The following is a 12,754-nucleotide window of genomic DNA, read 5'->3' as shown; positions in this document are numbered from 1 at the left end:
GAAAAAAATTGGAAACCAGATTCACAGAAAACAATAAAAAACCGTTCCATGTTTTCCACTATTGCAACTCAAAAAACCACAGCATATCTATTAAAAACACAGTAATTTTAAACAAAGAACCAAACATAAACAAACGAAAGATCAAGGAATCCATCTTAATTGAAAAAACAACCCTACTCTAAACCAACACCCTGGGGTGCCAAAATTATCTCTTCTAAGTCGGGCAACAGTATCCGGTCATGTGACCTCTTTGTTCCATAGTGTATATATATATATATAAATATATCTATGTCAGTGTAAACTACTTGTACCTGATGATGACAAAACCTTGTCGAAACGTTGTACATTTGCTGTTATGTTAAACTTATATTAAAGTTTTCTTCATTACCCATTCAAGCAGTCTCCAAGCATTATTAGCACAATTACAAACTTGTAGTAATAAACATCAAACCACTTACTAAATTGTAGTAATAAACACCAAACCACTTACAAACTTGTAATACTAAACATCAAAACACTTACAGACTTATAATACTAAACATCAAACCACTTACAAATGTGTAGTACTAAACAGCAAACTTCTTACAAAATTGTAGTAATAAACACCAAACCACTTACAAACTTGTAATACTAAACATCAAAACACTTACAAAATTGTAGTAATAAACATCAAACCACCTACAAGTTTGTAGTATTAAAAGTCAAACCACTTACAAACTTGTAGTACTAAACACCAAATCACTTACAAACTTGTAGTACTAAACACCAAACTACCTTAAAAAATAACTTTAGACAAAAACAAACCGACACTTCTACAAGTTATTAGTAACTTAGCGGTAACTGTAATAGTTGTAGTTCAATAACCTTGATTAAATAACAAATGCTTTGAAATTTGTTCATTATTTTTTAATTAAAATTTCAGTTTTGCAACAAAATTAAAACTGCTGTGTGAAACCACGGTTTGTAAAGACACGAATGTTAGGGATATAATATAAAAGAACAAGTTCCTTGATCTAATTATTTTCAAAGTAATTTTTTTAAACTAGTTTTCGCTTCTTGCTTTAAAAGAAGACCGACACAGACATTCATTGTATTGACTCAACGAATCCAGTGAGTCAGAAATATTGCTCGTGGTTTGTAATACTATTATTAACAGTCAAGAAGTCATAAAACTTCATTCTTGGTTTATTGCCATGGTTTCCTGTAAACTGGACAACAAATCCGCACTACGTCACGTTTGTAGTGTAAGCTAAGTTGGTTACATTTCTAGTCTTGCGTCAGAAGCTTTCGATAACCAATATTCAGTCAGAAAAATGCTATTAAATCTTAATCTTCCATCAATATTTATTGAGATGAATTATATATATTGAAAACGAGGTGTACATTTAGCTAGCTTCATGCAATAAAACACGCAAGTCTCGAAAGCTTTAATAACATTGAATAAACATGTATATCTTCAAAAACCATCCGCTGGTGAAAGTAATGTATATAAATGCAATGTGTCAGTTTGTGGTCTGTCACTACAATATTTTTAATTAGAGGTTTCACAATGGATTTTAATGTTAATAAATGTATTATATAAACGTAATAGAAACAGACAGTAACTGCCCACCATATGAATAAATGTCTTGTTCTCAATAAGTCGACCCCTCTCTGTCGGTGTTAAGATTGAAGGCTTATACCGCAAAAATTTGGGATTCGATCTCTTCGGTGGGAACAACCCTTGTAGCCCTTTGTGTGATATACAACGTGCCTTGTTACATGTGTTTTTATCACTTTATTACCAACTTAGCTGGAGTATTCGTTCCCTGGACGGAAGTTATGTATATTCATGATTATTGAAAGGTTATCTTAGGACATGAAAAGTTGCTTCCCTTATATGTAATTGTAAAAAAACGCCCATAAAAAATGTGAAACCGCAAGTTTGCATGTATCTCCGCATGGATCCAACAAACGTGCATGCCAAATTTGGTGAAGATCCAAGAAAAGGGGGCGAAGTTGTGGTTACAAACGCGAAAACGCCCATAAAAACGCAAAATGCAAAACTGAAAATTTGTATGTATCTCCGCATGGACCCAACAAACCTCCATACCAAATTTGGTGAAGGTCCATCAACAGGGGGCGAAGTAGTGGAAAAATAACTCTAAAACCACCAGAACTTTGAAGAAGTTTTAGTAATATGGGGTAACATTTGAAAAGTTTTAATAATATGGAGGAAGTTTTGAAGAAGTTTTAGTAATATGAGAAATTTTGAAGAAGTTTTAATAACATGAGGAAGTTTGAAGAAGTTTTAGTAACATGGGGAAGCTTTGAAGAAGTTTTAGTAATATGAGAAGTTTTGAAAAACGTTTTAGTTACACGGAGAAGCTTTGAAGAAGTTTTGTATTGTGGAGGAAGTTTGAAGAAGTTTTAGTAACATGGGGAAGCTTTGAAGAAGTTTTAGCAATATGGAGGAAGTTTTGAAGAAGTTCTAGTAATATGAGAAATTTTGAATAAGTTTTAGTTACACGGAGAAGCTTTGAAGAAGTTTTGTATTGTGGAGGAAATTTGAAGAAGTTTTAGTAATATGAGAAGTTTTGAAGAAGTTTTAGTAACATGGGGAAGCTTTGAAGAAGTTTTAGTAACATGGGGAAGCTTTGAAGAAGTTTTAGTAACATGGGGAAGCTTTGAAGAAGTTTTAGTAATATGAGAAGTTTTGAAGAAGTTTTAGCAATATGGAGGAAGCTTTGAAGAAGTTTTAGTAACATGGGGAAGCTTTGAAGAAGTTTTAGTAATATGGAGGAAATACATTTTGAAATAAAGTTTTTGCAAGATTTGAAACTGAAGTACGATTTTATATAACAATACATATACAGACTGAAGTTCAAAGTTACGAGATAATATTCTGGATACAATAAAGTGGAGACCCACAGCTTGTTAAACGAACGTTTGTATTGGGTATTAAACGTACGTAGTTCCAACTCGCGTTCTCGAAAATATTTTTTCAATGCGTTACTACCACCTACTTAAGCCAGAAGACATAAAGAAGTCAATATAATACGAGCCACACCAACGAAATGGTCAATTTATACAAAACATTACATGTGGTGCATTTTGTAACCTGACTACTATATGTGTTCGTGTAGAATTCCTATCCCTCTGAATTGAGAAGCCTAATAATAGAAGGCAGTTATAATACTCATTTTGTTACACAACTCTCTGCACGTACATGATTTTCATTCACGTAAAACTCATGATGTGCGAATTATGGTTTCGATACGTCTTTGTTCTTTTACGATTAATAATAAGTTACTGAAAAAATATTTTGTAACGACGATTGAATGAAACCACCAACACCAGTCTTTGTTTTAAACTATTATAAAATGAAGAACTTGACTTTACGAACCTAAATATTTTTTGACTTTCATATTTAGTACTTGTCTATGTATTATAGGAACGGTTGACCTTCATATTTAGTACTTTTTGTATGCATTAAAAGAACGGTTATCCTTCATATTTAGTACTTGTGTATGCATTAAAGGAACGGTTGACCTTCATATTTAGTACTTTTTGTATGCATTAAAGGAACGGTTATCCTTCATATTTAGTACTTGTGTATGCATTAAAGGAACGGTTGACCTTGATATTTAGTACTTGTGTATGCATTATAGGAACGGTTGACCTTCATATTTAGTATTTGTGTATGCATTAAAGGAACGGTTATCTTTTGCTTTTAGTACTTTTGTATGTATTCCTTGACTAAAGGAACGTTTTACCTTTTCCGTTTAAAGATTTAGTCTCAAGGAGGAGAATAACACTTAAATTGGTTTACACTTTTTGAACCAACACCCCTTCCTTTGTTGCATCATAATTACACAGAATTCGAGGCAGACACCATTTTATTCTCAAATATTTGTCTTTAGCTATAACTTCTCTAATACTGTAATACTAATACCTGGAAAGTATCTAGGTAATTTGCATTTATTTTAAAAAACAAAAGTAGGCAGATTCTGGATCATTTTCACTTATCTTAATGGACAAAAGTAGGCAGACTCTGGATCGTTTTCACTTATCTTAAAAGTCAAAAGTAGGCAGATTCTAGTTCGTTTTCACTTATCTTAAAAGTCAAAAGTAGGCAGACTCTGGATCGTTGTCACTTATCTTAAAAGTCAAAAGTAGGCAGATTCTAGTTCGTTTTCGTATATCTTAAAGGACAAAAGTAGCCCGATTCTAGTTCGTTTTCGTATATCTTAAAGGACAAAAGTAGGCAGATTCTAGTTCGTTTTCGTATATCTTAAAGGACAAAAGTAGGCAGATTCTAGTTCGTTTTCGTATATCTTAAAGGACAAAAGTAGGCCGATTCTAGTTCGTTTTCGTATATCTTAAAGGACAAAAGTAGGCAGATTATAGTTCGTTTTCGTATATCTTAAAGGACAAAAGTAGGCAGACTCTGGATCATTTTCACTTATTTAATGAACAAAATTAGGCAGACACTTTTTGAGCAATATGAACATTTCACAGTTACTTAGGGTATACCTGATAAAGGAACTAGGCATTAAACGTGAAGATAATCTAATAATCTCCAGCTAACTCCATCAGCTATGTGAATTTGGTGTGATTATAATTATCCATACCGATTTGAATATCTAGCAGTTTTTAAGCTTAAATCAAGTACGAGCATGAACCGAAAGTGCTTTTTTAGTATACTAGTTAGCTTTTAATAAATCAAGTACGAACATGAACCAGTAGAAACCGAAAGTGCTTTCCTAGTATACTAGTTAGCTTTTAATAAAACAAGTACGAACATGAACCAATAGAAACCGAAAGTGCTTTCCTAGTATATAGTTAGCTTTTAATAAATCAAGTACGAACATGAACCAGTAGAAACCGAAAGTGCTTTCCTAGTATACTAGTTAGCTTTTAATAAAACAAGTACGAACATGAACCAATAGAAACCAAAAGTGCTTTCCTAGTATACTAGTTAGCTTTTAATCGTTTGTAATAAGAAAAAGCGTGCGCATTTAGGCTTCTGTATATCGCAGAAAATCCAACATTTTTTAGAGTCGTACTTGGAAATCTAATTATCCTGTTGCGATGTCTTCTTAACTTGCAAATCTAGTTACCCTGTTAGGTTGTCTTTATCCGTATTTACAAATATTTTGGCGATGTGAAAACCACAAACTGGGTAGTTTATTATTTACACTCTCATATAAAGGTGTTTTATTATTAGAAACCGCATCAAATGTATTTTTTTATTAATCTACTACATTGTTTGTTAGTATTATAGATTCGATATTCAATTACTTATTTGTTTGCTTCTATTTTGTGACAGAAAATAAACACACAATACAATTTTAGGGCTCCTTATTCAACTCATATTACGTTAATAGTATATCAGATATTAGAGATATTATTATCTTACCTTTCACTATCATATATTTTTGCGCTGACACTGTCTGAAATGATGGAGCGTCAGCTGAGACTTCACAACGAAACAGTCCCTCTGTTGATGGCTTTACTCCACGCATAAATACCATGCGTTCATCCGAAAGACTAACCTGTTTAAAAAGGATTTAAGTAGATCGTGTTGATTGCTATAGTTCATCTGGTACCTAAGCTATTTTTATTACTGTATATTACCTTACATTTCAATTACGTACTAAACGCCATTTCTTTATAGTATTGAAAACTGCATTACTTTAGATAATGCTCTGACGATATGATATGATACTTTTTGACGACGGCACTTTCTTTTTTAACCATTGTTTACTTAAAACAATATATCCTTTTGATATAGAATTACTATCAAAATTGAAGCCCTTGCGGTCGAATATGCAACTAATTTTGTCTTAAGAAGTTCCATCTGAATTACGTCACATTACAACGATGTCATGAATATATACAGATGACGAGTCTGCGGCGATATTAATGTTTGGAAAGATATTAATGATATCCTCTGCATCAAATACAAATATTGGATTAATTAATTCATTAATATTTGAGTTAAGGAAAACTAACTATAATGTAGATTAACACTAAAGCTGTAGTATTATTCTGAAGATTATAGAAAGTGAATGTAAAGGGGAACAGGCCCCCACTGAGAACCTTTGCCATGTTATCCGTACTACTCTTTCATAAGCTTGAACAAAACTGTCAGCTTGTCGGCTTCTGTCACTTATTTCAACAAGGTGATCTGGTTATTTTATCAAGAGGTTAGGTTAGAGTTTGTTGTCATTATAGGTTAACATTTAAATTAGTTTAGTTTGCCACTATATTCAATAAGAGCGGGTCTGATGGCCCTATCATGTTGTTAATTAACAATTAATTACAACATAATTGAGCTTGTCTCCTACAGAAGCTATCGGTATCGAACCCACTTTTGTTTTTAACTTTCCTAAGTTTCATCACGATCCAGCTTCCTTCCCGCAGCGAACCCCCTTTCCTCTCTCTCTCGGTTCTATAATAGTTTAACTGACAACATATCGCTTATGTAGAGATTTTAAATTGCTATTTAAAGCATGTAAAATAATTATTTTAGGTATATTTTAACGTACTGTCCTACTACGTACAAACAACGTTCTAACGTACTGTCCTACTACGTACAAACAACGTTCTAACGTACTGTCCTACTACGTACAAACAACGTTCTCTACTGTAGAATAGAATAACGTTCTGAAATAATAAAAAAAATTGTTTAAAAACTTTCTGTTCGAAAACCGAGAATAATCTTCGTAAGATATGTAAAGATTATTTATCATTGAAAATGAAACAAATAAAGAGCCACTATAAAATATTTTTACAATCAGTAGAATTAATTCTGGTTCTACATTATTCATCTCTACAGTAAAACTGTGCCACAACGTTACTCTCTTGGCTATAAAATTAATTCTGGTTCTACATTATTCATTTCTACAGTAAAACTGTGCCACAACGTTATTCTCTTGGCTATAAAATTAATTCTGGTTCTACATTATTCATTTCTACAGTAAAACTGTGCCACAACGTTACTCTCTTGGCTATAAAATTAATTCTGGTTCTACATTATTCATTTCTACAGTAAAACTGTGCCACAACGTTACTCTCTTGGCTATAAAATTAATTCTGGTTCTACATTATTCATTTCTACAGTAAAAATGTAAAACTATTTCTTCTTTCATTTATACTTCATGTCGGTATAATGGTTATTCATTTCCATTTTTCGTTTCATTATTCAAATCTAAAACTCCTGAAAAGTTATGCTATTGCCTCAAGACTTAGAAAAGGTATCTCGTAAATTTAAGCAATTATTGTGCTGATCGTGTCCTACTGGTCGCCATGTCCGAGCTATTAATCCAAGGGTACATGGTTCGAGCCTCATTTACACGAAAACACGCTCCGCGCTTTGGGACCGTCGATCCTCTATAATAGTGATGGTCATATCCAACTATTCGGGTAGATAACTCAAGTAGCCCAAGGGTGGACGGTTGGTGCTGCTGATTAAATGTTTTCCTTGTAATCAATCAATTCAAAATTAAGAACGGTTATGCGTAGACACTTTTGTGTAGCTTTGTCAGGAAAATCTGAAATAATAATGCTTCTCATTGATCACATTTCGATCCACCACTGAGAAATGAAATGTGTTTTACGAGGGAATAGCTAGTGTTGTCAGTATATTAAAACCTTAGGCTGTAATTTTGAAATTGACCAATAGTCCTCGTAGAAATGTTCCAACACATTAGTCGAAGAACGTTTTGGGGTATTTGACTAGTACACACAAGAACAATACACATGGAATTAATGTCTCTTGAATTGTAGGAGGAGTTAACAATTTGTTTAAAAATCTATATTGGTTCTTGTAGAACAAAAATTAGCTAATGTTTTCTTTATTTAACATGTTTTATAAGAGACATATTACCAACTACTGTTTACTTTTTGGACTGGTACAAATACAAATAACAGTATTCTCAGTGGTGTGTATATTGAACACGAACGGACTTCGTGTCTTGATTGTTTACCAATCATTTCGCTACTTGATGTCCGTTACAATCTCGCGCACGATGAAACTTTTCATTCTAAGAACGGAGTAAACAAATCAAATATAATGAATTTCTTTGACAAATTAAAACGTAAAGCTTTGAAAATACACGTTTCTACAACTTCTTAATCGTTGAAATGATATTAAACTTAATAATAGTCTTACACTGTATGATATATACGTGACAGAAGTTTCACACAATAGGATATTGAACATATTATAGTTTTAAACAATATATTAAACATAACAGAAGTTTCACACAATATGATATTGAACATATTATAGTTTTAAACAATGTATTAAACATAATAGAAGTTTCACACAATATGATATTGAACATATTATAGTTTTAAACAATATATTAAACATAATAGAGGTTTCACACAATATGATATTGAACATATTGTAGTTTTAAACAATGTATTAAACATAACATAAGTTTCTCACAATATGATATTGAACATATAGTTTCAAACAATATATTAAACATAATAGAAGTTTCACACAATATGATATTGAACATATTATAGTTTTAAACAATACATTAAACATAATAGAAGTTTCACACAATATATTTTAAGTGTAATAAACAGTAGTATTAAACGATTATATTAAACATTTTACTAGTTTTACACATTATAATATTAAAAGTCACGTTTTACACAATATAATATTGAACATATTATAATTTCATACACTATGATATTAAATTTAATAGTGGTAGTTTTGATGACGATATCAAAATATTAAATATAATAGTAGTTTTAATAATATGATAATAGAAAAAAAGATGATATAAATTTTAAAATTATATCGGAGTATTTTGTATAAAATCAAATAAAAAATCTATTTTCTTTTGTCTTTGTTAGTCAATTACTATCTAGTGTTTTAATTTAATAAGATATTTAAATATTAAATAGTTATATTCGTGGAACAAACAAGAAAGCTTAACTGACTCCTATTATTTTATTTCTGTGCTGAAAGTGGGATTCTTAAACATAGTTTTTTTTATATACTTTCATAATAATTTATTGACTTTCATAACACGAATGACTTCTCTCATGACGTTGAGGTTTTGACATTTCAGTCATTGTGGTTTTAATGCGTTCGAAGTAAAATAAGGAATCATTTCGTTATTATTCAAAATGAGATCTCAAAAAAGTTGAAAATATTTTTGAATGATACAAAAATATATAATTTTTAAAGCATCCATTAAATCAATTAACTGGTTAGAAAAGCAATCCCTTAATTTTTCGTTTTCAAACAAAATAAAACTTTAGAAAATAATTTCGAAATCTAATGTTTTAATGACAAAATTATGATATATAGAAACCGCTTCTCTAATATAATACAATACTCTCCACCATACGTCTTGCATCGTTGTAAGAATGTTTACAACAAAGCACTGAAAAACAATGTGGATAATAGCTAATTCAAATAAATGATACAAATCAAAAAACATTGTTTCATAAAATGTTTTAGTTAGATATATTGTAACCTCGTCAGCTAACTAAAAGTGTAAGCCTTTAAGGCTTTTATGTCTTGTCATCTACAGCTCGTGAAAAGGAAGTCTTCGTCACAGTTCGGCCGGAACTGCTGTTCCTATGATCAAACACCTCCAGGAGATATCTCAACAAGACTTAGGAAAATAAACAAAATCAGTTTCTCTCGTGGCTTATAAGATTTGTCAAGTTTTTCCTTTCTAGACTTAAACGTTTCACGAAGAAAAACTAACTCGTTGAATAACAAAACAATAGCATAACTTATATCTTATTCAATCATGATTGTTGTAGAGTAAAGAAACATGTTTATTAAGCTAGAGATTTTCGTTTTGTTGTTCGTAAACAGTTGACAGAAGTTAAAAACAGTGAGGTTTTAACTTGCACATACACAGAACTTGGATAGTCATTTTTAAGCCGACAGGAAGAACGACCTGACACTGACCTCCATATTTACAGCAGGCTGATTGATCTGACAGTGACCTCTATATTTACGACAAACAAATTGGCCTGGCAGTGACCTCCCTATTTACAGTTGGATAATCGACCTGGTAATGACATCTCTATTTATGACAGACTAATTGATCTGACAGTAACCTCCCTATTTATGACAGATTAATTGATCTGACAGTAACCTCCCTATTTATGACAGACTAATTGATCTGACAGTAACCTCCCTATTTATGACAGACAAATTAATCTGGCAGTGACCTTCCTTTTTACGACAGACTAATTAATCTGGCAGTAACCTCCCTATTTATGACAGACAAATTAATCTGGCAGTGACTTTCCTATTTGCGACAGACTAATTGATCTGACAGTAACATCCCTATTTATGACAGATTAATTAATCTGGCAGTGACCTCCCTATTTATGACAGACTAATTAATCTGGCAGTGACTTTCCTATTTGCGACAGACTAATTAATCTGACAGTGACTTTCCTATTTACGACTGACTAATTATTCTGGCAGTGACCTCCCTATTTACGATAGACTAATTAATTTGGCAGTGACTTTCCTATTTACAACAGGCTAATTAATCTGGCAGTGACTTTCCTATTTACGACAGGCTAATTGATCTGACAGTGATTTTACAATTTATAATAGATAAATTGTTAAACTGCTCCTAATTAAAATGTTGATATTAGATGTAGAATAATATACAACCACAGTTGAGAAGTATAGCTGCGTGCTCAAGTTCTCCAGTTGTTTTAATAGGAACATTAAGAACGTTAAAACACAATGCAACTAAAATTAAATATGTACATTTTCTCACTTAGTTTTCCAGTTGTTTTAATAGGAACATTAGGAATGTTAAAACACAATGTAACTAAAATTAAATATGTACATTTTCTCACTTAGTTTTCCAGTTGTTTTTAATAGGAACATTAGGAACGTTAAAACACAATGCAACTACAATTAAATATGTAAATTTTCGCTACCTTAGATATTATTAGGAAATATGACCACCACCTATTAACCTTGTCAGACAATATTTCAAACGTTATTATCACCATCCTCGATCTGTGAGATTAAAAACAAGGCAAATATACCAATATATATATATATATATAATGATTGTAATTAGTGGCTTCAGTACATACCAGCTTTATTTATGTGAAGATGGTTACTAGGAAACATTTGATAGGATTTATAATTGAATGATTCCTTACTGCAAGGGGTCGGGCGTCGCCTTAGTGGTTAATGTGCCGGGCTGTAGATTTGAAGGTCCAAGGTTCGCCTACGATACCGCTGAACACGCTTCTCACTTTCAACTGTGGATTCGTTATAAGAGTGACAGACAATTTCGTTATTAGTTTCACAGTCGAGTTGAGCCCTCGTGGCAGCAGGTGTTACTAACTGGTTACCTTATCTCAAAGATATGCTATACTTGATCACTAGGGGTCTCTGATTGGTGGCTTAGGCTATATTTGGTATGTATAAGGCCCTGTTCAAGTTGAAAATATCAATACATTGCTGCAGAAAAAAAGACACTTGGATAATGATAACCAAGAAAGATCAAGACAAAATAAATTAAGAGCTAAAGTAACTTTCTTGTGCGAATAATTGGCTGACAAAATGTGTAAGACTGAAGCAGGTCGAAACTCAACAATGTGATAAAATATGGAACTAAAGGATAAACTATGAGTAGCACTTTGGAATTTGGGAATCAGATATATGTGTGATTACAACAGGGACGGGCGTGTTTCTCTCACGTCATGTATTGTAGCCCTATCAGATATGTGTGATTTCAACAGGGACGACCTTGTTTCTCTTACGTCATGTATTGTAGCCCTATCAGATATGTGTGATTTCAACAGGGACGAGCTTGTTTCTCTCACGTCATGTATTGTAGCAATTTGGAATCTGGGAAACAGATATGTGTGATTTCAACAGGGACAATCTGGCGTTTCCTCAACTCAAGTATTAGTGGTAATGGCTGAAGGATAAATATGCTCTGGTTTTACAAATTTATTTCTACAGGTGATTGATAGGCCTAAGAGTAATGTTTTAAGTCACGTCATTTATGTTTATGTAGTAGCTCCAGTGTTTTTCATAATGTACTATTAACTAAGATTCAACCTTTGTTTAGAAAATATTTCCGTTTGTTTGTTTTTTGTTAAGCATAAAGCTACAGAATGGTATATTTACGCTGTGCCCACCACGGGTATCGAAACCCGGTTTTTAGCGTTATAAGTCTACAGACAAAGTGCCGTAGTTCATGATTATCCATAAAGACAGTTGGTGTTCCTAACCTAAATGGTCTAAACGTCCTTAACGTACAGAATAACCGTTTACAACTTTGACCTACTGACCAGAGGGAAGACAGCCAATCAATAGCATTCACCTCCACATAATCTTTTCTGGTTCTTTAAAAACGAATAACAGGATTGAGTATCATTTTTATAACTCTCTCATAGCTGAAAGTGCGGAGCATGTTTAGCAGGATCACGTCTTAAACTTGGGGTCTTCTTATCACTGAGCCACGCCCAGCCCCAACAAGACGTGAGGGTAAGGCCTCTGTAACGTGCGATAAGGTATACACAACTTATTTTTTGGAAGTAGACTATTAATAACAGTTATGGACACCAGGGAAAGAGATAAAAACACTGCTGACTTCGAACATGTTAACACAAAGTTCAAAAACAGTAAACCACGATGAACATCTCCAACTTTGTTTATCATATTCCACTACATCTTGTACGTTAACACAAAGTTCAGAAACAGTGAACCACGATGAACATCTCTAACTTTGTTTAT

At 32.5% G+C, this 12,754-nt stretch overlaps 1 long non-coding RNA gene across 1 annotated transcript in view; it reads right to left on the bottom strand.

Annotated features, from left to right (window-relative positions):
- Positions 1–5,531, bottom strand: part of LOC111089299 — a 23,025-nt gene extending 17,494 nt beyond the window's left edge. The window contains exon 1 of the long non-coding RNA XR_002613576.1: positions 5,402–5,531. This is a non-coding gene — a long non-coding RNA (uncharacterized LOC111089299). The remainder of the gene's footprint in view (positions 1–5,401) is intronic.
- Between the last annotated feature and the right edge of the window lie 7,223 nt (positions 5,532–12,754).

This window comes from Limulus polyphemus, unplaced genomic scaffold (assembly GCF_000517525.1).
Source record: "Limulus polyphemus unplaced genomic scaffold, Limulus_polyphemus-2.1.2 Scaffold5829, whole genome shotgun sequence".
Lineage (NCBI taxonomy): Eukaryota > Metazoa > Arthropoda > Merostomata > Xiphosura > Limulidae > Limulus > Limulus polyphemus.
This window is presented reverse-complemented; position numbering and strand designations above follow the sequence as displayed.